Source organism: Taudactylus pleione, unplaced genomic scaffold (assembly GCF_031769625.1).
Source record: "Taudactylus pleione unplaced genomic scaffold, aTauple2 ptg001103l, whole genome shotgun sequence".
Lineage (NCBI taxonomy): Eukaryota > Metazoa > Chordata > Amphibia > Anura > Myobatrachidae > Taudactylus > Taudactylus pleione.
The window spans coordinates 640368-664133 of NW_028285504.1; the positions used below are offsets into that span (position 1 = coordinate 640368).

The 23766-nt window shown below is 46.5% G+C and overlaps 1 protein-coding gene and 1 long non-coding RNA gene across 2 annotated transcripts in view; one reads left to right on the top strand and one right to left on the bottom strand.

The window, feature by feature from the left end:
* LOC148453734 (uncharacterized) overlaps positions 1-23766 on the bottom strand; it is a 60497-nt gene that overhangs the window by 18418 nt on the left and 18313 nt on the right. The window lies entirely within an intron of this gene.
* The window catches only part of LOC148453735 (uncharacterized), a 45062-nt gene that overhangs the window by 8010 nt on the left and 13286 nt on the right, over positions 1-23766 (top strand). The gene's annotated exons all lie outside the window — the stretch shown is intronic.

Here is a 23766-nt window from a genome sequence, read left to right on the forward strand (position 1 = left end):
TGCAAGAGGCAAGGGGGGACCATCAAACTCTCAGACTGTGGTACTATAAAGCAGCGAGGCTGCAGGCTAAGGAAGCTATATCAGGCCAGGAGGCCAAGGTCCAGTTCTGCACGTGGCAGGAAGGACCCCCACTTACAGAGACTGTGTTGGCAGACTAGCTGCACCCTTATAGAGATTGTTATTTTCTGTATCCTGAATTGACAAGCTGGAAGTAAAAGCATCATTTGTTTACTTGAAAGCCGTGTGTGGACCCTCAATAAGCACCTAAACACTGCACCCATCCACCCTCTGCCGAGCTAGATACCCCAAGTCATTACAATATCTATTATCTATCGGTATGTAGTCAGGAAGCCGACGGTCGAAATACTGACTGCCGGCTTTCCAACTGCGCAATCCCGACAGGGGACTAATGATAGGCATCGAAATCCTGACGCCTATCATTATCCCCAAGCCGGGAGCCCAATGCGCGGCATACCGAACGAAGGTAAGCCGGGTGGCGGGCATGGACAACCGCGCAGGGTGGAGGAGGGTTAGGTTAGGGGCTCCCATGGGGGGACTTTGGGCTAGGCAACCCCCCGGGAGGGTTAGGGTTAGGCTAAGGGAAGGGGGGGTTAGAGTTAGGCATCCCGGGGGGGGAGATTATGGTTAGACAACCCACCTGGGAGGGTTAGGTTTAGGGTGCCGGGTCCAAAATATGATCTGGAGAAAAGTCCCACTGGTTACAATGGCAGAAACTGTAATTTCAGTAAACTGTGAAAAGTTAGAGAAAACATAGATTTCTCCATATTTTTCACTGAACTTAAATATGGAGAAAATATAAAAATCACATTTTCCAGCTGTTATGCTGGTAAAATGAGATAATTATGTTTATTAAATATCCACCTAAATGCTTAATATGCATTAAACTGTACTATCAGTGGTACCTTGTCCCAAACACCTCTATAGTCCTTATTGCTAAAGAGTCTGTGGATTGGAAGGCATTTTGTTATAGGTGTGTGCTCCTGCTCTAAAATACCTTCCATTTGGAAATGTTATTGGAAAACAAGTCCCAGACAACCTCTCCTAGGGGCCTATTCATGATGTTAATTATCGGGGTCCGAACTGACCCCGATAATTAACACCCTAATTCGCCGCGGCCAACGGAGCATTCATCATTGCTCTGGCGCACAGCAGCTGCCCCCGCGAGCGGCTTCACTGCTCCTTCTCGGAGCAGTGAATCTTTTCACTGCTCCTTTCGGAGCAGTGACGGCGGTGCACATGCGTGACCTACAAGTCACGCATGCGCACAAGAGCCCCGACGTCCGGCGGAAGGAGCCGGACAGGGGCAGAAGGATCCGAAAGGATCCCTTCTCACAACCCAGACCCTCTTCCCATAGGAAAGAGTGGGCAGCGAAGAACAAGCGGGGGTATTCGCCATCTGAAGAGCAGTCAGGCTCCGAAAATATTATATTATTGGAGCTTGATGAATCCTGCCCCAATACTAGTGTATGGGGACAGCGGGCCATTCCGCAAACGGAAGGTAAGTAGGAGATATCTGTGATACTAGTGTATGGGGACAGTGGGCCATTCCGCAAACGGAAGGTAAGTAGGAGATATCTGTGATACTAGTGTATGGGGACAGCGGGCCATTCCGCTAACGGAAGGTAAGTAGGAGATATCTGTGATACTAGTGTATGGGGACAGCGGGCCATTCCGCTAACGGAAGGTAAGTAGGAGATATCTGTGATACTAGTGTATGGGGACAGCGGGCCATTCCGCTAACGGAAGGTAAGTAGGAGATATCTGTGATACTAGTGTATGGGGACAGCGGGCCATTCCGCAAACGGAAGGTAAGTAGGAGATATCTGTGATACTAGTGTATGGGGACAGTGGGCCATTCCGCAAACGGAAGGTAAGTAGGAGATATCTGTGATGCTAGTGTATGGGGACAGTGGGCCATTCCGCAAACGGAAGGTAAGTAGGAGATATCTGTGATGCTAGTGTATGGGGACAGTGGGCCATTCCGCAAACGGAAGATAAGTAGGAGATATCTGTGATACAAGTGTATGGGGACAGTGGGCCATTCCGCAAACGGAAGGTAAGCAGGAGATATCTGTGATACTAGTGTATGGGGACAGCGGGCCATTCCGCAAACGGAAGGTAAGTAAGAGATATCTGTGATACTAGTGTATGGGGACAGCGGGCCATTCCGCAAACGGAAGGTAAGTAGGAGATATCTGTGATACTAGTGTATGGGGACAGTGGGCTATTCCGCAAACAGAAGGTAAGTCGGAGATATCTGTGATACTAGTGTATGGGGACAGTGGGCCATTCCGCAAACGGAAGGTAAGCAGGAGATATCTGTGATACTAGTGTATGGGGATAGTGGGCCATTCCGCAAACGGAAGGTAAGTAGGAGATATCTGTGATACTAGTGTATGGGGACAGTGGGCCATTCCGCAAACGGAAGGTAAGTAGGAGATATCTGTGATACTAGTGTATGGGGACAGTGGGACATTCCGCAAACGGAAGGTAAGTAGGAGATATCTGTGATACTAGTGTATGGGGACAGTGGGCCATTCCGCAAACGGAAGGTAAGCAGGAGATATCTGTGATACTAGTGTATGGGGACAGCGGGCCATTCCGCAAACGGAAGGTGAGTAGGAGATATCTGTGATACTAGTGTATGGGGACAGTGGGCCATTCCGCAAACAGAAGGTAAGTCGGAGATATCTGTGATACTAGTGTATGGGGACAGTGGGCCATTCCGCAAACAGAAGGTAAGTCGGAGATATCTGTGATATCTCCTGCTTCACCTTCTTAATGAATGGCCCGAATACTTAATTGTCACAATTGCAGGTGAAAATGTGCTTTTTCACCTGCTTTTGTCAAAATTAAGTGGTGATGAATAGGCCCCCTACTCACTATTAGCATGTGGCATTCCAGGCACATCCAAACATTGCTGGAATCTTATTACACATATTTTAAGTGCCACTAAATGCCAAATGGCACTATATAGGAAAAACCTGGATATCACTCATTGTAGTCTATTATGAAGTTTATGATGAGGTATATACTTCAGTATTTTCCATAATACCTTCAATAAATTTGCTACAATTCGGACCCCATGGGCCACTTATTATGGAGTGCCACATCCAAGAATAATCAATAAGGCTTCCCTCATGCTTTTCCTCTCTTGTCACCTCACCCTCCCTTCCCTTTATTTGCTTTTCTTTACCTCTATTGCCCTCTTTAATCTCCCCAAAGATATGTAGTTTTTATATATTATCATATCCTGGATGGATGTACTAAACTGAAAATGCGGTAAAACCCCTCCAAAAATTAAGTTTTCTGGGGTTTTAACGCATTTCCCATATTCTTCGTCACAGTGGGTAAGACAATCTTTAGATGACATTACCCAATAGAAGCCTATGGGCTTCTTATCGGGATGCCCTCTGAGAGGAATCCAATTGGATCACACCCAGCTCCCCCCGCGGCGAGCAGTCTTCCTGCGCATGCGCAGAAGGATGCCAGAAGGACTTCTGGGTGTTAGCCCCGGATAGAGGGAGTTCCGGGTTTATCTTAAGTACATACCGTGGTAATCAACCCTGGTATGTACTCGATAAGAGACGGGATGTACTACCCCCTATGTGTGTTTACTTATGTACAGTGGCATAACTAGGGCAGGGAGAGCGGAGCACGTGCCCTGGGCGCCGCCAACCACGGTACCGGCCTGCCTTAGATAGCCAGTGTAGCGCTGACCGCAGTGCTGCACACACAGCCGAGCCCCTTCCCTCCCCCTGAGTGCTTACCCAATAGTGCCAGGTGGAGGGTGGGATGTGGTCTTCCGGCTGGTGTATTTACACACACATCATCGCCAGCATGGCGGCGATGTGTGTGTTAACCAGCCAGCAGCCAATGAGAGTCAGACAGACTCTCATTGGCTGCTGCACACACATCACCGCCGCCCGGCGTCTATGTGTGTGTTAATCAGTAGCCAATGACAGTCAGACAGACTCTCATTGGCTGCTGCGCCCACTGCAAGAGCCGGGCTGGAGCTCACTCATGAGCTCCTTCTTCCGGCTCCTGCAGTGGGTAATGGGAGAGATGTCATGATGTCTCTTCCATAATGCAGAGCACGCCAGCCCGGGAGGACTACGGTGGTGCAGATGGCGGCGGGAGCAGGAGCAGGAGCCAGGGCCGAAGCGGAGATTAAGGTAAGTGGTATTTATTTTATTTTTTTAAACTCGTGTGTTGTCTATTGGGGCACTGCATCAGGGGGGAACTCTACTGGGGACTACTACTGGGGGCACTGCATCGGGGGGACCACCACTACTGGAGGCACTACTGGGGAGGGGAGTACTACTGGGGTACTGCATCGGGGGGGAACCACTACTGGGGGCACTACTGGGGAGGGGACTACTACTGGGGTACTGCATCGGGGGGACACTACTGGGGAGAGGACTACTACTGGGGTACTGCATCGGGGGGGAACCACTACTGGGGAGGGGACTACTACTGGGGTACTGCATCGGGGGGGCACTACTGGGGAGGGGACTACTACTGGGGTACTGCATCGGGGGAGTGGACCACTACTTGAGGCACTACTGTGGGGGGCTACTACTGGGGGCACTGCATGCGTGGGACTATTGAGGGCACTGAATAGGAAGGACCACTACAGGGGACACTGTTTAAGGGGCACTGGATAGGGGGGATCACCAATGGGGGCCTGTATAAGGGGGAACACTACTGGGGGCACTGTATAAGGGGCACTGGAGAGGGGGGATCACTACTGGGGGCCTGCATAAGGGGGACCACTGCTGGGGGCACTGTATAAGGGGCACTGGATAGGGGGATCACTGATGGGGCCTGTATAAGGAGGAACACTACTGGGGACACTGTATAAGGGGCACTGGATAAGGGGGATCACTAATGGGGGCCTGTATAAGGGGGAACACTACTGGGGGCACTGTATAAGGGGCACTGGAGAGGGGGGATCACTACTGGGGGTCTGTTTAAGGGGGATCACTACTGGGGGCACTGCATAGGGGGGACCACTACATGGGGCACTGCATAAGAGGGATCACTACTTGCATGCATAAGGGAAACCACTACTGGGGGCCCTGTATAAGGGGCACTACTGGGGGCCTGCATAAGAGGGACCACTACTGGGGGCACTGCAAAGGGTGGACCACTACTGTACATGGGACACTGCATAAGGGGGACCACTACTGGGGGCCTGCATAAGGGAGACCACTACTGGGGGCACTGTATAAGGGGGACCACTACTGGGTGTACTGTATAAGGGGCACTACTGAGGGCCTGCATAATAGGGATCACTACTGGGGACATTGCATACTGGGGGTACTGTATTAGGGGCACTACTGGGGGCCTGCATAAGGGGAACCGCTATTGGGGGCACTGCATTAAGGTGCATATGGAATGCTCAGAGTGATGAGAGAGGAGTGTGTGTCATGTTGACACGCCCCATTTGTAAGTTGCCACGCCCATTGTGACCACGCCCATTTTTCACCATGGGGGTGGCCTTCATTTTTAAATTTGCCCTGGGCTCCATATACCCTCGTTATGCCACTGCTTATGTATCAGAATACCGAACCCACAATACTGTACAGTTGAATATTCAGTGACATACCACATTTCAATGAATATTCCTGTTTGGTAAAATTTCTCTGCTTGGAATTTTATTTCCTTCTTCCCTTCTGTACATCCTCCTTTTATATATTTGATAACACCCCCCACCCCACCTCCCCAACCCAAAAAAAAATGCAATCAGCTAACATTTCCAAGGTGGCCCCTTCAATTAAATCACACTTCTGTAGGTAGTTTTTGGTAAATAGTATAGAGAAAAAAGGAAATACAATATAGGGGGAAATTCAGAGGCAAATTCACGGCAAATTCAAATTTTGAATTACATTTGTAATTCAATTCCAAACTCACATTTCTTTTTCAGAGTAAATTTGCCTGTTTTTGTTCGCACCCCCCTGAGCAGGCGAAAAGGTCGGGAAAATCTTTATTTTAAGGTAAAAATTTCAGGACTTGCTTCAGAACCCCTTGGACACCCCCTAATGACTAATTAGGCATTTGAAATTTTTCAATTAGCTTAATGAGCCAATAATTACATGTCGTTTTTGGGATAAAAACAAATGGCCTCAAATTACCCAAAAATAAGCTTTTAAGCTAAATAATGCACCCCATATTTAATGATTATTTATTTCAACATTTTTAAAAGTCACCTCAAATTACCCCAAAAGCAACTTTTTTTTGCATTTATTCCTTTGTAATTAAACAAAGTTCTACAGCTTTATATATTATTTCACTCTTTAAAAAAATGCACAAATCAGCCATTTGACACCTTTTAAATGCATACAGTGCTTTCCTTATGACCACTAACAGTCTTCTGTATGATTCTGCTAATTAATTTGGGGTCCAGGAAGCATTCCCCACATCATCATGCAATTTTACCTGTTCGCTTTTTGTAGAAATTCGCACACTCACTGCGAGTAGTGCGAAGTGGTATTTCTAATTGAATTGTGCGTATCTCAGGTGCACACATGAAGAAGTGTGCAAAGTTAAGGTGAAGTATGCGAATTTAACGCCTTTTGCAAACTCGCACCTAATTGAATTCCCCCATAGTGTAACATGAGAAGAGATACACATAGTGTGAATACACTCATATAAATTATGCTCAAATGAGACTTTCATCATAATTCTCACTACAGTCTCTGCAAGGTGGATGTGCGGTCAGTATCTTTCTCATCACTGAGTGTTTATTACAGAAGGTAATTCAATACCCCATTCGGAATCGGTATGAAATACCGCCGGCAGCGGCAGCCCAACACTGGAACAGATCCCGGCAGCGGCAGCCCGACAGCGCTGGAAATTCTGATCGTCATAAGGTAAGTAATGACTAACCTAACCTAACCCCCCCTAACCCTCCTTAGGGGTGCCTAACCCTAACCTCCCCCCAAGTACCTAACCCTAATCCCCCCTGTAAGTGCCTAACCCTAACCCCCCCCTTCCCCGCTGCCTAAACCTAAGTCCCCCAGGGGGTGCCTAACCCTACATCCCCCCGGGGGTGCCTAACCCTAACTTTCCCTCCCCCTAGCCTGACCCTAACCCTCCCGGGGGGGTGCCTAACCCTAAGTCCCCCCCGGGTGCGCTAAACCTAACCCCTCCCCCGCAGCTGTCCGCTAGCGGCGCCCGGCATCCCTTCGATCGGGATGCTGGGCACCGGTCAACCGGGGTCGGTGAAATGAGCGGCGTCTACATCTAGACGCTGGTCATTTCACCCTCGCCGGGATATGACTATCGGGAAGCCGGCTGTCGGTATAATGTCAGCCAGCTTCCCGATTGCATCCCCCCCATTCTCTATTCAACCATAAATAAGTAAATTATGTTGTGATGTTCATTCCTAGCATCAAGAAATGATTATCACACTAAGATCGTCCATCAATGGAATTTAAAAAAAAAAATTACCCAAAGTTCCAGAGGCAAACAAAAAAATTATTGTATGGGGTAGATATATCTAAAACTTCTATAAAATACTAGGGGTGAGCGGGTTCGGATTTCTGAAATCCAAACCCCCCCGAAGCCCCCCCGATCCGAGGCCGATCCGAGTCAGGCTCGACTTTTCCCGCCTGACTCGGATCTGAAATCGAGGCAAAACGTCATCATCCCGCCTTCCGGGTCTCGCGGGTTTTGGATCCTATATAAGGTACCCGCGTCGGCGCCATTTTCTCACTCGGCAGTGGACAGTGAAGAGGGAGGGTGGGAGTTAGGGCTGGCTGGGCTGTGTAGTGTAGTGTAGTGTAGTGCAGAGTAGTGTTGTGCTGTGCTGTGCTGCGCTGTGCTGCTGTTGTCCACTACTTCAAAGTCCATAGGGGCTGGCTGTGTTGTGCTGTGCTGCTGTTGTTAATAGGGGCTGTGTCCACTACTTCAAAGTCCATAGGGGCTGGCTGGACTGTGTTGTGCAGTCAGTTCTCCATAGGGGCTGTGTCCACTCCAAAGTCCTGTGCAGTGTCCCAGTCCTAAAGGGGTGCTGTAGTGTTGTCCAGGGGTGCTCTGTCCATCAGGGGTGCTCCCCCCCAAGTGCTAAAAAAATAATATATTTTCTGTGTTTGTGAATTGTGTGCGCAGTAGCCGCACGTGCATCAACAAAGTAGTGCCAAGCGTGTGCCTGTGTCATAAGTAAAGGGCCGGCTGGCTTGACCGTTAAAGGGTGCTGTAACCCCCAAAGTACACTCCAGTCCAAACCAAAAAAATATATATTTTCTGTGTTTGTGAATTGTGTGCGCAGTAGCCGCACGTGCATCAACAAAGTAGTGCCAAGCGTGCGCCTGTGTCATAAGTAAAGGGCCGGCTGGCTTGACCGTTAAAGGGTGCTGTAACCCCCAAAGTACACTCCAAACCAAATAACAAAATATTTTTTCTGTGTTTGTGAATTGTGTGCGCAGTAGCCGCACGTGCATCAACAAAGTAGTGCCAAGCGTGCGCCTGTGTCATAAGTAAAGGGCCGGCTGGCTTGACCGTTAAAGGGTGCTGTAACCCCCAAAGTACACTCCAGTCCAAACCAAATAAAAAAATATTTTCTGTGTTTGTGAATTGTGTGCGCAGTAGCCGCACGTGCATCAACAAGGTAGTGCCAAGCGTGCGCCTGTGTCATAAGTAAAGGGCCGGCTGGCTTGACCGTTAAAGGGTGCTGTAACCCCCAAAGTACACTCCAGTCCAAACCAAAAAAAAATTTTTTTTCTGTGTTTGTGAATTGTGTGCACTGTGGCTGCACGTGCATCAACAAAGGAGCAGCGCCAAGCGTGCGCCTGTGTCCCATAAGTAAAGAGCCGGCTGGCTCATTTCTTAAAGGGTGGTGTAACCCACAAAGTGCACTACTCTCCAGCAAAAATAAAAAAATATTTTCTGTGTTTGTGTGCGCTTTAGCCGCACGTATATATCAATATAACATAAATGGAGGACCAAACTTTCTCCGATAAAAATAAAATAGGGAAAGATCAAGAACCACTTCCTCCTAGTGCTGTTGCTGCTGCTGGGAGTTGTTCATCATCCCAGAGAGGAAGTAGGAACACCACCACTTTTACTAAACAATTGACCCTCCAACAGTCCCTAGCAATGAGGATGAAGTACGACAGCAGTCATCCTGAAGCAAAACGTATAACTGAGGCCTTGACTGCTATGTTGGTGTTAGACGTGCGTCCGGTATCCGCCATTAGTGCAGTGGGATTTAGACAATTGATGGAGGTAGTGTGTCCCCGGTTCCAAATCCCGTCTAGATTCCACCTGCATCCTCAAAGCAGCAGCGACAAGCGTGCGTCTGTCTGTTAAAGGGTGGTGTAACCCTCAAAGTGCTCCAAAAAATAAAAAATATTTTTTTTATGTGTTTGTGACTTGTGTGCGATGTAGCCGCACGTGCAGCAACACAGTAGCAGTGCCAAGCGTGCGCCTGTGTCATAAGTCAAGGGCCGGTTTGGACATCTGGTCCGGACTGAAGGACGTGCCAACAATTTCTGACAAGTCTACTGTCACTGCATATGATACTGTCCTCAAAGCAGCAGCGACAAGCGTGCGTCTGTCTGTTAAAGGGTGGTGTAACCCTCAAAGTGCGCTCCACAAACAATTAAAAAATTCTTATTTTTTTTTCTGTCTTTGTGAAATGTGTGGGCTGTAGCCGCACCTGCATCCTTAAAGCAGCAGCGACAAGCGTGCGTCTGTCTGTTAAAGGATTACATCGGTGACAGCATCCAAGTAGGCATGTCAGACAGTCCGTACCTGTACTGGCAGGCAAAAGAAGCAATTTGGAGGTCCCTGTACAAACTGGCTCTATTTTACCTGAGTTGCCCCCCCTCCAGTGTGTACTCCGAAAGAGTGTTTAGTGCAGCCGGGAACCTTGTCAGCAAAAGGCGTAGGAGGTTGCTTCCACAAAATGTGGAGAAGATGATGTTCATAAAATGAATTATCAACTCTTCCAGGGAGACCAGCCTCCAGAACGTACAGAGGGACCTGTGGTTGTGGATTCCAGCGGGGACGAATTAATACTCTGTGAGGATGAGGATGTACACAACACTGAAGAGGGTGAGGAATCGGAGGATGAGGACGACATCTTGCCTCCGTAGAGCCAGTTTGTGCAGGGACAGATTAATTGCCAGCTTGTTTTGTGGGGGCCCAAACGAACCAATCATTTCAGCCACAGTCGTGTGGCAGACCCTGGCGCTGAAATGTTTGGTTTGTTAAAGTGTGCATGTCCTGTTTATACAACATAAGGGTGGGTGGGAGGACAATTCCATCTTGCACCTCTTTTTTTTCTTTGCATTATGTACTGTTTGGGGCCTAGTTTTTCAAACTGCCATCCTGTCTGCCACTGCAGTGTCACTCCTAGATGGGCCACGTGTTTGTGCCGCCCACTCGTGTCGCTTAGCATAGTCATCCAGCTACCTCGGTGCAACCTTTTGGACATAAAAACACTATTGTGAGGTGTGAGGTGTTCAGAATAGACTGGAAATGAGTGGAAATTAAGGTTATTGAGGTTAATAATAGCATAGGAGCAGAAAAACACACAAATTCTGTGATTTTAGCTGTTTTTATGCTTTTTAAAAAAAAAATACAGATCCAAAACACAAAACCCAGAACCCAAAACACGGAAGGGTGGTTTTGGCAAAACCAATCCAGATCCAAAACACGAAGAAAGATCCAGATCCAAAACCAAAACACAAAACACGAAAAGTGGCCGGTGCACACCCCTATAAAATACCCATGTGGTACTAGTAAAAAAATAAAAATTAAAACTCTTCACCTATAGCAGCCATTTTCTCCTTAAAGCTGAATCTATAGCTTGTAAAGCTTGTAAGCAGGGCCATCTTACCTCTTTGTCTGTCTGTTATTACCCAGTATTTTTTTTACTACTTATTTGTTTCCACAACAATATGTACAACGAAATATGCTTGTGTTATAAAAGGAACGGTTAATAAATTAAATGTTTAATAGTATTCTGATCTATACAGGACTTCAACTGTAGGTAGTAGGGACTCATCACTAACAGGGTATTATGGGGGTTTACAGGCTGACTGGACACTAACCAAGCCTCTTCAGATGTTATCATATTATTAGGGATGTGCGCTGGACCATTTTTGCCGGATTTGGTTCTAATTCGTCGTCCGGCTTTGGATTTGCCAAACTGCGGTGACTGGCTTTGGATTTGGATTTTTTTTAACAAAAATTGACAAAAAAAGCTAAAATCACATAAATTGGTCCATTTTTCTTCTTAGAGTATCATTAACCTCAATAACATTAATTTCCAGTTATTTATAGTCAATTTAGACCACCTCACAGCTTATAATATTGTTTTCAACCTTATTGGCCAAAGGTTGCAGTGAGCTGACTGGTTACTAAGCGACAAAGCAGCGGTGCAGACACCACAATTTAAAGCACATCTATGACACATTGCCACACAGCAGTGGCAGAAATGAAAAGTAGTGCACCCACCCAGTGGGGTACGGCCAGCAGAATCAGAGTACTTGTTTACAAAGTAGGCTACGGCCCAAGGAGTCACAGTGCACAATCTTATTCACATTACACCACACATAGTGCCCCTGATTCACATTACACCATAAAGTAGTGTCTCTTATTTATGTTACAACACACAGGAGTGCCCCTTTTACACAATGCCCACAGTAGTGCCCCTTTTACACAATGCCCACAGTAGTGACCCTTATACACAATGCCCACAGTAGTGACCTTTTTACACAAAGCCCACAGTAGTAATGCCCCTTATACAATGCCCACAGTAGTAGTGCCACTTATACAATGCCTCCAGCAGTGGTGTCCCTTACACAATGGCCCCAGTAGTGGTGCCCCCTATGCAGTCCCCTTAGTAGTAGGGCCTCCTATGCAGTGCCCCCAGTAGTAGTATGCCCCCCAGTAGTATGCCCCCCAGTAGTATGCCCCCCATTAGCATGCCCCCAATAGTATGACCCCCAGTAGTACGCCCCCCAGTAGCAGGCCCCCAGTAGCAGTTTGCCCCCCCCTTAGCAGGTCCACAGTAGTAGTATGCCCCCCTTAGCAGGCCCACAGTAGTAGTATGCCCCCCTTAGCAGGCCCCCAGTAGTAGTATGCCCCCCATTAGCAGGCCCCCAGTAGTAGTATGCCCCCCCTTAGCAGGCCTCCAGTAGTAGTAGTGCCCCCCCTTAACAGGCCCCCAGTAGTAGTATGCCCAACTTAGCAGGCCCCCAGTAGTAGTATGCCCCCCATTAGCAGGCCCCCAGTAATAGTATGCCCCCCATTAGCAGGCCCCCAGTAGTAGTATGCCCCCCACTAGCAGGCCCCCAGTAGTAGTAGTGCCCCCCCATAGCAGGCCCCCAGTAGTAGTATGCCCCCCATTAGCAGGCCCCCACTTAGCAGGCCCCCAATAGTAGTATGCCCCATAGAAATGCCCCCTTACACACGCACACATAAAAAAAAAAAAAAAAAAAACTTACCTGAATCCCTGCTCCCACCGCCGTCCGCTCTGCTCTGCTGTATTACGCCTGGAGGGAGCCGGAAGACGGAGCTCATGAGTGAGCTCCAACCGGCTCCCTCTGTGCAGCAGCCAATGAGAGTCTGTGTGACTCTCATTGGCTGCTATAGCAAACACACAGCTGCCGCTGGCGGCTGTGTGTTTGATCTGTGTAGGGCAGACCGCTATCACAGCGGTCTGCCCTACACTAGACGAGCCCTGACGTCGGATTCTCGCAAGAGAATCCGACATCAGGAAGCTGCGGCTCGGCCTCGAACAGGGATCCGCGTCAGGCAGGGAACACCCGAACAGTGTTCGGGTGGACTCGGATCCCAATGTTCGGAGCGGTTCGGATTCCACAGAATCCGAACCGCTCATATCTACATATTATAAGTCCAACAGAAACACAAGCAGAAAATACAAATTGAACACTTGCCCTCGTCATTCAGCAGCACATATATAACTGTACAAATGGTATGTAGAAGTTAGTGTTGGCCTGCAGGTGGAAAAATTTAATTTTTACTCACTAAAATCTCTTCCTTGGAGTCCATCTGGGGAATACCTTACATCTGCCTTACATCTGGGTTATGCATAGTGAAGGCGGACACTAGCTAGGTGACACTGGCTTCCACCTCATATACATTCTTAATAACTGTAAAACTTTATTTATATTGTGAAATTAATATATATCAATACAGTGCAGAAATCACATACTATGGCCATGCTACGATACAGCATGATAGACCATGTCCCTTGGACTATAAGAGGTGGCGACAGGGGAAAGAGATTGTTACAAATTGAAAGCAAGTGGATTTTCACTTTAAATACTGTCAGCCCTTTTGGTTTGAATGAAGCCCTTAACTTAAATTGTTTTTTATGATAAGATATAAGGATTGGTCAGCACAAGTTTTGATTAATTAAAGTGATATCTATATCACGAATTTAGTCATGATTTATAATAAGGTACAACATAAGCAGGTAATTATTATTGAAAAAATTAGATATATATTGAATGTAAATAACTATATCATATGTTACCACAAGATGGCGAGCTTGTACTATGTGATTTCTGAACTGTATTGATATATATTAATTTCACAATATAAAGAAAGTTTTACAGATACATGGAGGGGTGGCATGCCCCAGGGTGAGCACCTCAGCAAGATTTGTCTTTATTGCTCACGACAAGAGTGCTGGTGAACTGGTTATATATATATATATATATATATATATATATATATGCAATAGAACGAACCGGCACTCCGTGTTAGCTGGCTATATACCTTGCATAGGTGCCCTCCCCGGGGGTTGTTGTCCTCCGTGGCAGATAGAGCAAAATACGGGCGGCGGCACTCACAGGTCTTTCATTTAAATTAACGCACAGGACTCCTTAGGTCATTTTCCACCGTTTCAATCTCATTTATTCGAGATTTTCCTCAGGGATCCTGAGGATCCTCCCTAAAAAGTGGGAGGCACATATAGAAACAGTTGTAATTCGTACACCGTTCACCTGATTTGGATGTAATTACCCTCAAATTAAATCTGAAAGTCTGCAGTTAAAGCACATCTTGTTGGTTTAATTTCAAAGCCATTGTGGTGGTGAATAGAGGCCAAAATATGAAAATTCTGTCAATGTCCCAATATTTATGCACCTGACTGTGTATATATATATATATATATATATATATATATACACACACATATACATATATGTATGTATGTATGTATGTATGTATGTATGTATGTATGTATGTATGTATGTATGTGTGTGTGTGTGTGTATATATCTATCTATCTATCTATTAGGGATGTGTGCCGACCCCCGTGTTTTGGTTTAGGTTTCAGTTTTGGATCTGTATTTCCTTCGTGTTTTGGATCTGGTTTTGCAAAACCACCCTTGTGTGTTTTGGTTCTGGTTTTGGGTTTTGGATCTGGATCTTTTTAAAAAAAATTATAAAAACAGGTAAAACCACATAATTTGGGACTGTTTTTGTTCCTGCAGTATTATTAACCTTATTAACATTTATTCCCAGTCATTTGCAGTCAATTTTGACCACCTCACAGCTCACAATATTGATTTTTTCATCTAGGTTAGGCCTAGGGCCAAAATGTTGCATCCAGCTAGCTGGCTGACTAAACTAAGCGACTGCAGTGGGCGGCACTAACATGTGGCCATTTTTAAAGAATGAAAGGGGTATACAGGAGATGCTGAGTGTGGCCATTACAATTTCTGGACATTCATAAATAATCAAATTCAAAATGTCAGGCAGCATTGCCCCAAACAGCACATAATGCAGAGAAAAGAGGCGCAAGATGGAATAGTCCTTGGGCCCTCACACCCTCCATTATGTTGTATATGAAACATTACATTCACAGTTTAACAAACCAATCATTTCAGGGACAGGGACTGCCAATTGTGGCTGAAATGATTGGTTTGTTTGGACCCCCATAAAACAAGCTGCCAATGTGCATTGGACATGGAAATGATCCCATACACAAACTGGCTTTACATTACAACATGAGATATCGTCCTTGTCATCCCCATTAGTGTGAACATCCTCTTCTTCACACAATATTAATTCATCCCTGCTGGAATCCACCAAAGGCTCCTCTGTATATTTTTTTTATGTAATTGCTGGTAGAGGTCTTCCTCGTGGAATTTGTAATTCATTTTAATGAATATCATCTTTTCCACATTTTGAGGAAGCCTACGTCGATCACTGACAAGGTTGCCAGCTGCAATGAAAACTCTTTCAGAGTACACACTGGAGAGTGGGCAACTTAAGTAATGCAAAGCCAGTTTGTGTATGGGTCTCCAAATTACCTCTTTTTCCTGCCAGTACTGAAAGGGAGTATCTGACATGCCTATTAGGATGTTATCTCTGAAATAGTCATCCACCATTCTGTGAATCAGACATAGTCACGGTTACTAGAAGGAAGTTCTCTCAGGCCCGACCAGATGTAATTTTTTGGTGACTGATCTGCATGACCAGCAGGGATTCTGTAGGGAAAATGTAGTTTTTTCCTGGCAGCTGCAGAAACTGAAGGAGGAGATGATGGCGTGTCATGTGCCGCTTCAGCTGACAATTTTTTTTACCAACAGCTCTTTGCATCTTTTCAGATTCATGTCCTTTGGAAAAAGAGACACAAGGTATGGCTTAAACCTAGGATCAAGTATGGTCGCCAAAATATACTGATCTGATTTCAAGAGATTGACGACCCATGGATCCTGGCGAATCGAATGAAGGGCTTGATCCACCAGTCCGACATACTTATCAGAATCGCTCCATTTCAGCTCCTCCTTCAGTTTCTCCAGCTGTTTTTGGAAAAGTCTGATGAGGGGAATGACCTGACTCAAGCTGGCAGTGTCTGAACTAACTTCACGTGTGGCAAGTTCAAGGGGTTTGAGAACCTTGCACAACACTTAAATTATTCTCCCTTGCGCTTGAGTAAGGTGCATTTCCGCTCCACGGCCTATGTCTTAGGCCGTTGTGTAGCCCTGGATGGCCTTTTGCTGCTCCTCCATCTGCTGAAGCATATAGATAGTAGAATTCCACCTAGTTACTACCTCTTGCTTCAGCTGATGGCAGGGCAAATTCAACAGTATCTGCTGGTCCTGCAATCTTCGACAAGCAGTTGCCTAATGTCTAAAATGTCCCAAAAGTTTCCGGGCCACCGAGAGCATCCCCTGCAGGCCCCTGTCATTTTTTAAAAAATGTTGAACCACCAAGTTAATTGTGTGAGCAAAACATGGGATGTGTTGGAATTCACCCAGATATAATGCTCTCACAATATTAGTGGCATTGTCAGAAATCACAAATCCCGAGGAGAGTCCAAGTGGGGCAAGCCATTTTGGAATGATTTCCCTGAGTTTTTCTAAGAGGTTCTCAGTGGTATGCCTCTTAGTGAAACCAGTTATACAAAGAGTAGCCTGCCTCTGAATCAGCTGGCATTTGGTAGATGCTGCTGCTGCTTTTGTAGGCAATACACCTACCCAGTGGGCTGTCACAGTCATGTAATCTTTAGTTTGCCCTGTCCCGCTTGTCCATATATCAGTGGTCAAGTGGACAGTGGGTACAATGGCATTTCGGAGGACATTAATAAGGGTTTTTTTAAATGTCCTTGTAGAGACTGGGAATTGCTGTTCTAGCAAAGTAGAATCTAGAAGGGATCTGGTAGCAGGGACACAGGACCTCAATTAACTCTCTAAAACCCACTGCATTAATGGCGGATACTGGACACACATCTAATACCAGCATAGCTGTTATGGCGTCAGTAATCCGCTGTGCAACTGGGTGACTGTTGTCATACTTGTTTGCCCTTGCAAAGGATTGTTTGACAGTTAATTGTTTGGTTACAGTACTACAAGTAGTCTTCCTCCTGGTCCCCTTCTGGGATGAAGATCCACTCACAGCAGCAGCAGCAACAGGCATAGTCATCAAGGATCCTTCTGAGGAATCACGGATAGGAGAGGAGTCAATCATGCTTATAACATTGGATGCAGCAGAACTACTTCCAATGACGAATGAGGATGTTGATGATGCAGGTGTTGGTGGTGGAGATTGAAGGTGGTTGGATCCCACAGAGAGGGAGCAGGTAGGTGACACTGGACTGATTGTTACATTTTTCATTTTGGAACTTGGCAGCATACATTGATGAATGCGCTCCAAGTGACGTAACAAGGAGGAGGTTCCTAGATGGTTAAGGTCCTTACCTCTACTCACTCTTGCTTGGCATCGGTTACATATGGCTTGACAAGTGTTGTCCGGATTTGGGTGGAAATAATTCCACATGTGAGAAGTGGATTTATTGTCTTTTGCCCCCGCATGACAACAATGGGCTTTTTCATACCATGGGCAACAAATGTTGCCTGACTTACACAAACGACATCCTCATCATCATTAGCGGCAACTACCAAAAAATCCTCCTCATCCTCAATGTGCAATTCCACAGAAGCATCCTCGATGACTACGTCAGCAATATGTTGACTGCCCTTCCCCACATTTACAGAGGGCACACAAATGTTGGAAGGAGGATCCTCAAGTACACTATTTGTAAGGTCTTCCTCACACATGGCAACCGTGGACACACTTACACTTTCCTCTGGGATTTGTGATTTTGATTTCTCGGAGCACACAGTTGGTTCTTCCGGAGCTGCCTTACTCGTCTTCTTGTTAAAACTTTCATTTTAGTACCACCACTACTACAACAAGCAGAAGGGCTATCATTACTAGAACCACCAGTCATAGATAAAGGCCAAGGCCTTATCCTTTCCTTGCCACTTCGTGTAGTGAATGGCATATTGGCAATTTTTGGTTTATCTAAAGCCAACTTGGCTTTAGATTTTTTTTCATTAATACAGTAATAGAAGTTGCTTTTCCATGTCCATGGACTGACTTAAGCCCTGGGGCATCGGTCTTCATAGAGGACGAGGACATTGACGGCCTTGCATCATCATGACTGCTGCCGGCAGCTACAACATGTGGTTCTTCCTCTCCTGTCATGTGACTGCCCTCCATATTCACTGCGGTCTTGCAGCAGTGTCACCAAGCAACCAGCAATAGTGTATCCAAGTTGCAGCTAACACACACACACAGAAAAAAAAAATACCATTTATTTTTTTTTTGTCCAGAACTTGGGGCCCGGAGCAGCCCTGACTGAGGCAGCAGCAATTGATGACACAGGCAGCACTAGGTTGCTGCTGTCTGATAATAAGTGCGGCTAACGCACACACCGAAAAAAAAAGACACTTTTTATTTTATTTGACCAGAACTTTGGGCCTGGAGCCCTGACCGAGGCAGCAGCGATTGACGAAACAGGCAGCACGCTACCAGCCCAGATGGACACAACACAGCAGCCCAGATGGACACAGCAGACAGCACCAGCCCAGATGGACACAGCAGACAGCACCAGCCCAGCCCTACACTTCCCACCCTCCCTGTTCACTCTCCACAGCCTAAGTGAAATGGCGCCGCAGCGGAGACTCCTTATATAGCAAGAGACGAAAGCTTGCGAGTCACAAGATTTTGTCTCTGAGGTTTTGCCTCGGTTTGAGATCCGGAGCCGGAACCGAACGTTCGGTTCTCGCCCTGGATCTCTAAGTTCGGATTTCTGAGATCCGAACCCGCCCATCTCTAATATATATATATATATATATATATATATATATATATATATACTGCAAGGAATCGGCACTCCTCAATATTTGCAAATCACTGCAATACATACCTAAAATCCGATGCCTTCCAAACAGCTGTACACAAAGTGCAAAGAAGTTGTCATATATCCATGATGGCGGCACTCAGGAAAAAAGACAGACTCGCAGGGTGAGTAACGTTTCAATGCTATATTGGGTAGTGCATTTTCGTCAGGGTGCAAGACACAAATGAGTGACAAATAGCTTGCCTAAATACCTGTAGGACCAACCATGTCACCGCCCACCGATCTCAACGGCGCCAAATGATGACGTCATAGTGATGCATGTGGTCACGTGACACGGAAAGAGCCGCACTATGTGATAAAGCATACCAATGATGGAGATGCTGGTTGCTAAGTAGCAAACACAGGACCTCATTCAGAGCCGCTCGCTATTTGCGGTCGTTCGTTCAAAAAAAAGGGGTGGCTAGTCAAATGATCCGTTCGCTCTTTGCGGTCTGTTCACGCCTATAAGTCTGAACGAGCGAGCAAAACTTGCGGTCGAAATTTTGAAAAATACGCCCCCTGGCCGCTCGCATCCTACGTCATGTCCGCTATTTATTAGATTAATCGAGTACATCGAACAGCGTATGAACTGCTCGCTATTCTTGTGGTTGGTTTTTCCTACCACTATATTGCGAGCAGTTCTGACTATAAAACAACCCAGTGACGTGGTCAATGACGCTGCTGTATTATGCACACCCATAAAACGCCCGCTTTGACCTTTAAGCACGCCTGCGTTCTGATCTCCACTCCCCGTTTTCAAGCACCTTCCCCTGTTACCACCCACATACGCCTCATCCTGTCACTCAAAATAGCAGGCACTCGCTATATAGCGAACAAACGATTTTCGGCCGCACTGACTGGTTCGCGCATGCGTATTAAAAACCGTACGCATGCGCAGATGGGCGAACATCGCTCGGAACGAGCGTACTGCCGCTAACTAGCGGCTCTGAATCAGGCCCACAGCTTGGCAAAAATAACAAGGCAATAACAAAAGTAGTAGTATGTAATGAAAGGTAATGCTGGTTGCTGAGCAACCAGGACGGCAGTGTAAATAAAACAGCACAGAAGGGAACTACAGCGGTGATCACATATACTAATATAAAATATTAAACAATCGGATCAGCCATATAAACAAACACACAATCAGCACTGTTTACATATAATAATGGATATAAAATAGGCTATATACACCAATGAAATACATGTCACTAAGAAATCAAAAGAACATCGGCACTGATCACATATATGAGTATGAGATGTTAAACAATCGAATCAGCTGTACAAACAAACAAACGGCCAAACAAACAAACAAAAACACAGACAGACATAAGGCTGTCTATACCATACCTCCCAACTTTTGAGAACGAGAAGGAGGGACAGGGCGCGCGCACAAAAAAGGGGCGTGGCTTCCAAAAAGGGGGCGGAGCCAACTGAAAACGGGGCGGGGCCTTGCGGCTTTCATCCGTTTTCGTCACTATAGGGGGCGAGCCCAGCACTCTCCGAGATGCTGGGCAGCCCCCCAGGCTCTCCCTATGGTAGTGAACAGATGCCGTGCGATGTGCACGGCATCTGTTCACCTTCTGCACACCTGCTGCTCTGCTAGGCAGAGCAGCAGGTGTGCTCTCCCCAACTTCCCCCCCACCGCGGGACACTGCGGCCCGCGGGCGGGACAGTCCCAGAAAAACGGGACTGTCCCGCTGGAAGCGGGACAATTGGGAGGTATGCTATACCGATAAGCTATATGTCACTTACAGATCATATCACTACAGATCTGTAAATCTGCTAATAACCAATTACAAGTAAATAGATAAAGCAACACATGAGGAACATATAGAAGGCTATCTACACCAATGGAATACGTCACTAGAGAATTAAAGGAACAACGGCACTGATCACCTATACTGGTATAAGGTGTTGAGCAATCAAATCAGCTGTGCAAATAAACTAAGAAACAAACAGCTGCACTGTTTGCATAAAAAGATAGAATGTCACTTGCAGATCATATCGCTACAAATCTATGAATCTGCTACCAACAAATAAATAAATACATAGATGAAGCAACACATAATATAAAAATATATGAAAAGAAAAACAAATATGGAGATACTGAAAATGTAGATACTAGAAATAAATATAAAAATATAAAAACAAAAATAAGTATGAAAAATAAAATTAAAAATGAATATGACAAAATTGATTGAGTATACAATCACAAGTCCCCAACACTATACCACAACCACTCCGAAACCACCCCAATCACCACACTACATCAATATTATTATCCTCATTTATTTTTAAGGTGTGGCAAAGTGTCCTCAGTGCCATACAAGGAACAGATATAACAGTCACTTGACATATCATAAGTTTGTACAGTACATGTAAAATGACAGCTAGAAAGAACACACAACAACCAATGATAGAATAAATGAGGGTAGAAATACACAGACACCACCACCCCAGCACTATATATACATACCATACAATACAATACTGCGATACTCATGAATAAATCAGTAGGTACCATAGAGACCTATGGGGGGAATTCAGTTCAACATGATGGACGCGATGCGCCATTCAGGTACAGCACATCGCACCTGCCGGCATTGGAAGGTTTCTCTCACACCCGAAAGAGGTGCAAGGGAAAATGTGCGATGTTGGCACTGGCTGATATGTGCCTGGCAGCACATTGTGCTGTACTGAAACGGCCACTATGTGTTTAAAAGAAATGTCACTTACTACACAGAGATAACTGGTTTATATAATATAGGAGAGCTGTATGAGTACTCAGGGCCTGATTCAGAGGCGCGCAGCACTATTGCAGCCGTCACTGCATCTTTTGGTCATCCTAATGAGACCCCCACCGGCCGCGGTGCTAATCCGCCACTGTGCACACAAACATACACCATTGGTCGCACCTTCGTACATTGCACTGGCCCTTAGGAGGGCAAAAGACTCGGTCGCTGACTGCGACACCCGCATTTAGCTAGCTACTGCCCTAACCCCTGCCAGGAACGCCACTGAATTTGCCTTTCTCTGCATCTAAATTCATTCTGCATTTTCGGCGATAACCGTCTGGACGCATGTGCAGTGTGACTCGGACGCATACGTAGGCTGAAAATATCGGGCGCTTGCAAGCGGCATCAACATAGTGTGCACCTCTGAATTAGGCCCTCTGTCTTTTGATGTTGATTAAGACTGTCTTGGAAAAGTCGACTAATAGTGGGAAAATACTGTAAACACAAATACAAGATGCTAATAATATAGGGGGCTATTCAATTCAATGTGAACGAGCTCCCGGAGCTATTCAATTAAGTGCGCTGTGTGGTTGAAGAACCGGTTATCGCGCCTTAACAAGGGTGTTAAGGCACGTTAACCGGCATTCTCTGATCAAAGTGCTGGACACATGGCTGTTAGTGCCGCGCAAAGCAAAAATACCGCTGCGCGCCCGGCACTTTGGTCGGACTTTGGTCCCCAGGGGGGTGCGAGAAAAAATCCTTAGCCCACCCAAACAGCGCACTGAATTGAATAGCTCCAGGAGCTCGCTCCCGGCGCTATTCAATTCGCATTGAATTGAATCGCCCCCATAAACTGCCTTAAATGTAATAAATAGAACATATTCCTCTAACTGTCACCCACTACCTACCCCAACCCACCACCTCCACACCAATTCTCTCACTACTGGGCCCATTTATTAATGACCGCTATTGAAATTTGGCATGCAGCATCGAGCGACAGTTTTACCCGCCCATGCCAAATTTCAGCTCGGTGCCTCCAATAGCTTTTGAGGTGTAGCCCCTTAAACACAATGCCCCTCCCTCCGGAATTCTCTATGGAGATTTCAGTTTTTTTCGATTCAGCCTTAATATAAGGGCACGACTGTGGCCTTTTAGTATAATTATATATATATATATATATATATATATATATTATATATTATTATTACATTTTATTTATAGGGCACCACAAGTGGTCCGCAGCGCCGTACATACTGTAAACGGTACACAGAACATTACATTACAATACAGTAACCAAAATATAAACAGAACACAAGTAACAATTAGCAACACAATTCTCCATACACAGTACAGCTCAGAAGGAGAAGGCTGTCATAGAAGTGCTAGAAAAAAAGGCTGTGAGACAGTGGGGAGGAGGACCCTGCTCCTAGGAGCTTACAATCTAGGGGAGACAGACAGATGACATGAGGCATGAGTGTGTAGAGGGGGACCTGAGTGCAGGAAGTAAGCAAGGTAGAGATGGCTGATTCGGGAGGGACAGAAGGCCTCAATCAAAGGCGGTCGTAGGATGCAAGCGGTCGTTCTGAAACAGGGCGGCCGCTTGCATCCTGAAGCGCCGCCTCCATGTCGGTCGTTAGGCTGTGGGTTAACACCCACAGCTCTAACAACTGCTAAGGGTGATGGTCGGGGCTTACGATGAGACCCTAAGGTAGGGTCTCATCAACCTTAAGCCCAAGGGAGCTTCCTGCTCTGTTTGAGCAGGAAGCTCCCCACTGACATCACTGATGTCAGTGGGGCCGCCCCCAAAAGGCAAGCGTTCCGACAGGAACGCCTCCGTTTGGCCAGGCACGCCCCCTGCCCGCCCAGCAAACGGGGCGAGCTGTCACTCAACATCGACAGCTCGCCCCGTCTGCTACGAGACCCCTAATGACGGATCACCCGTCGTTAGCCGGGTCTCGCGCATGCGCACGACGGAGCTGGCTCCGTCGTGCGCATGCGCACTGGAGCAACATCGACCCGGTCGCGAGCTCGTAGAGCTAACGACCGGGTCTGAATAAGCTCCAGAGACCTGGTAACATGGTTATGTGGTGGAAGGGCATGCTTTGGTGAACAGGTGGGTTTTCAGTGCACGTTTGAAGCTCTGCAAGGTCGGGGAGAGCCTGATCGAGCGAGGACACTCATTCCAGTGGAGGGAGGCTGCACGGGCAAAATCTTGGACACGAGCATGAGATGAAGTAACCATGGTGGAGGAGAGGTAACAGTCATTGGCAGACTGGAGTGAGTGGGAGGGAGTGTGTAAGGAGATGAGGTTGGAGATGTAGGGAGCAGTAGA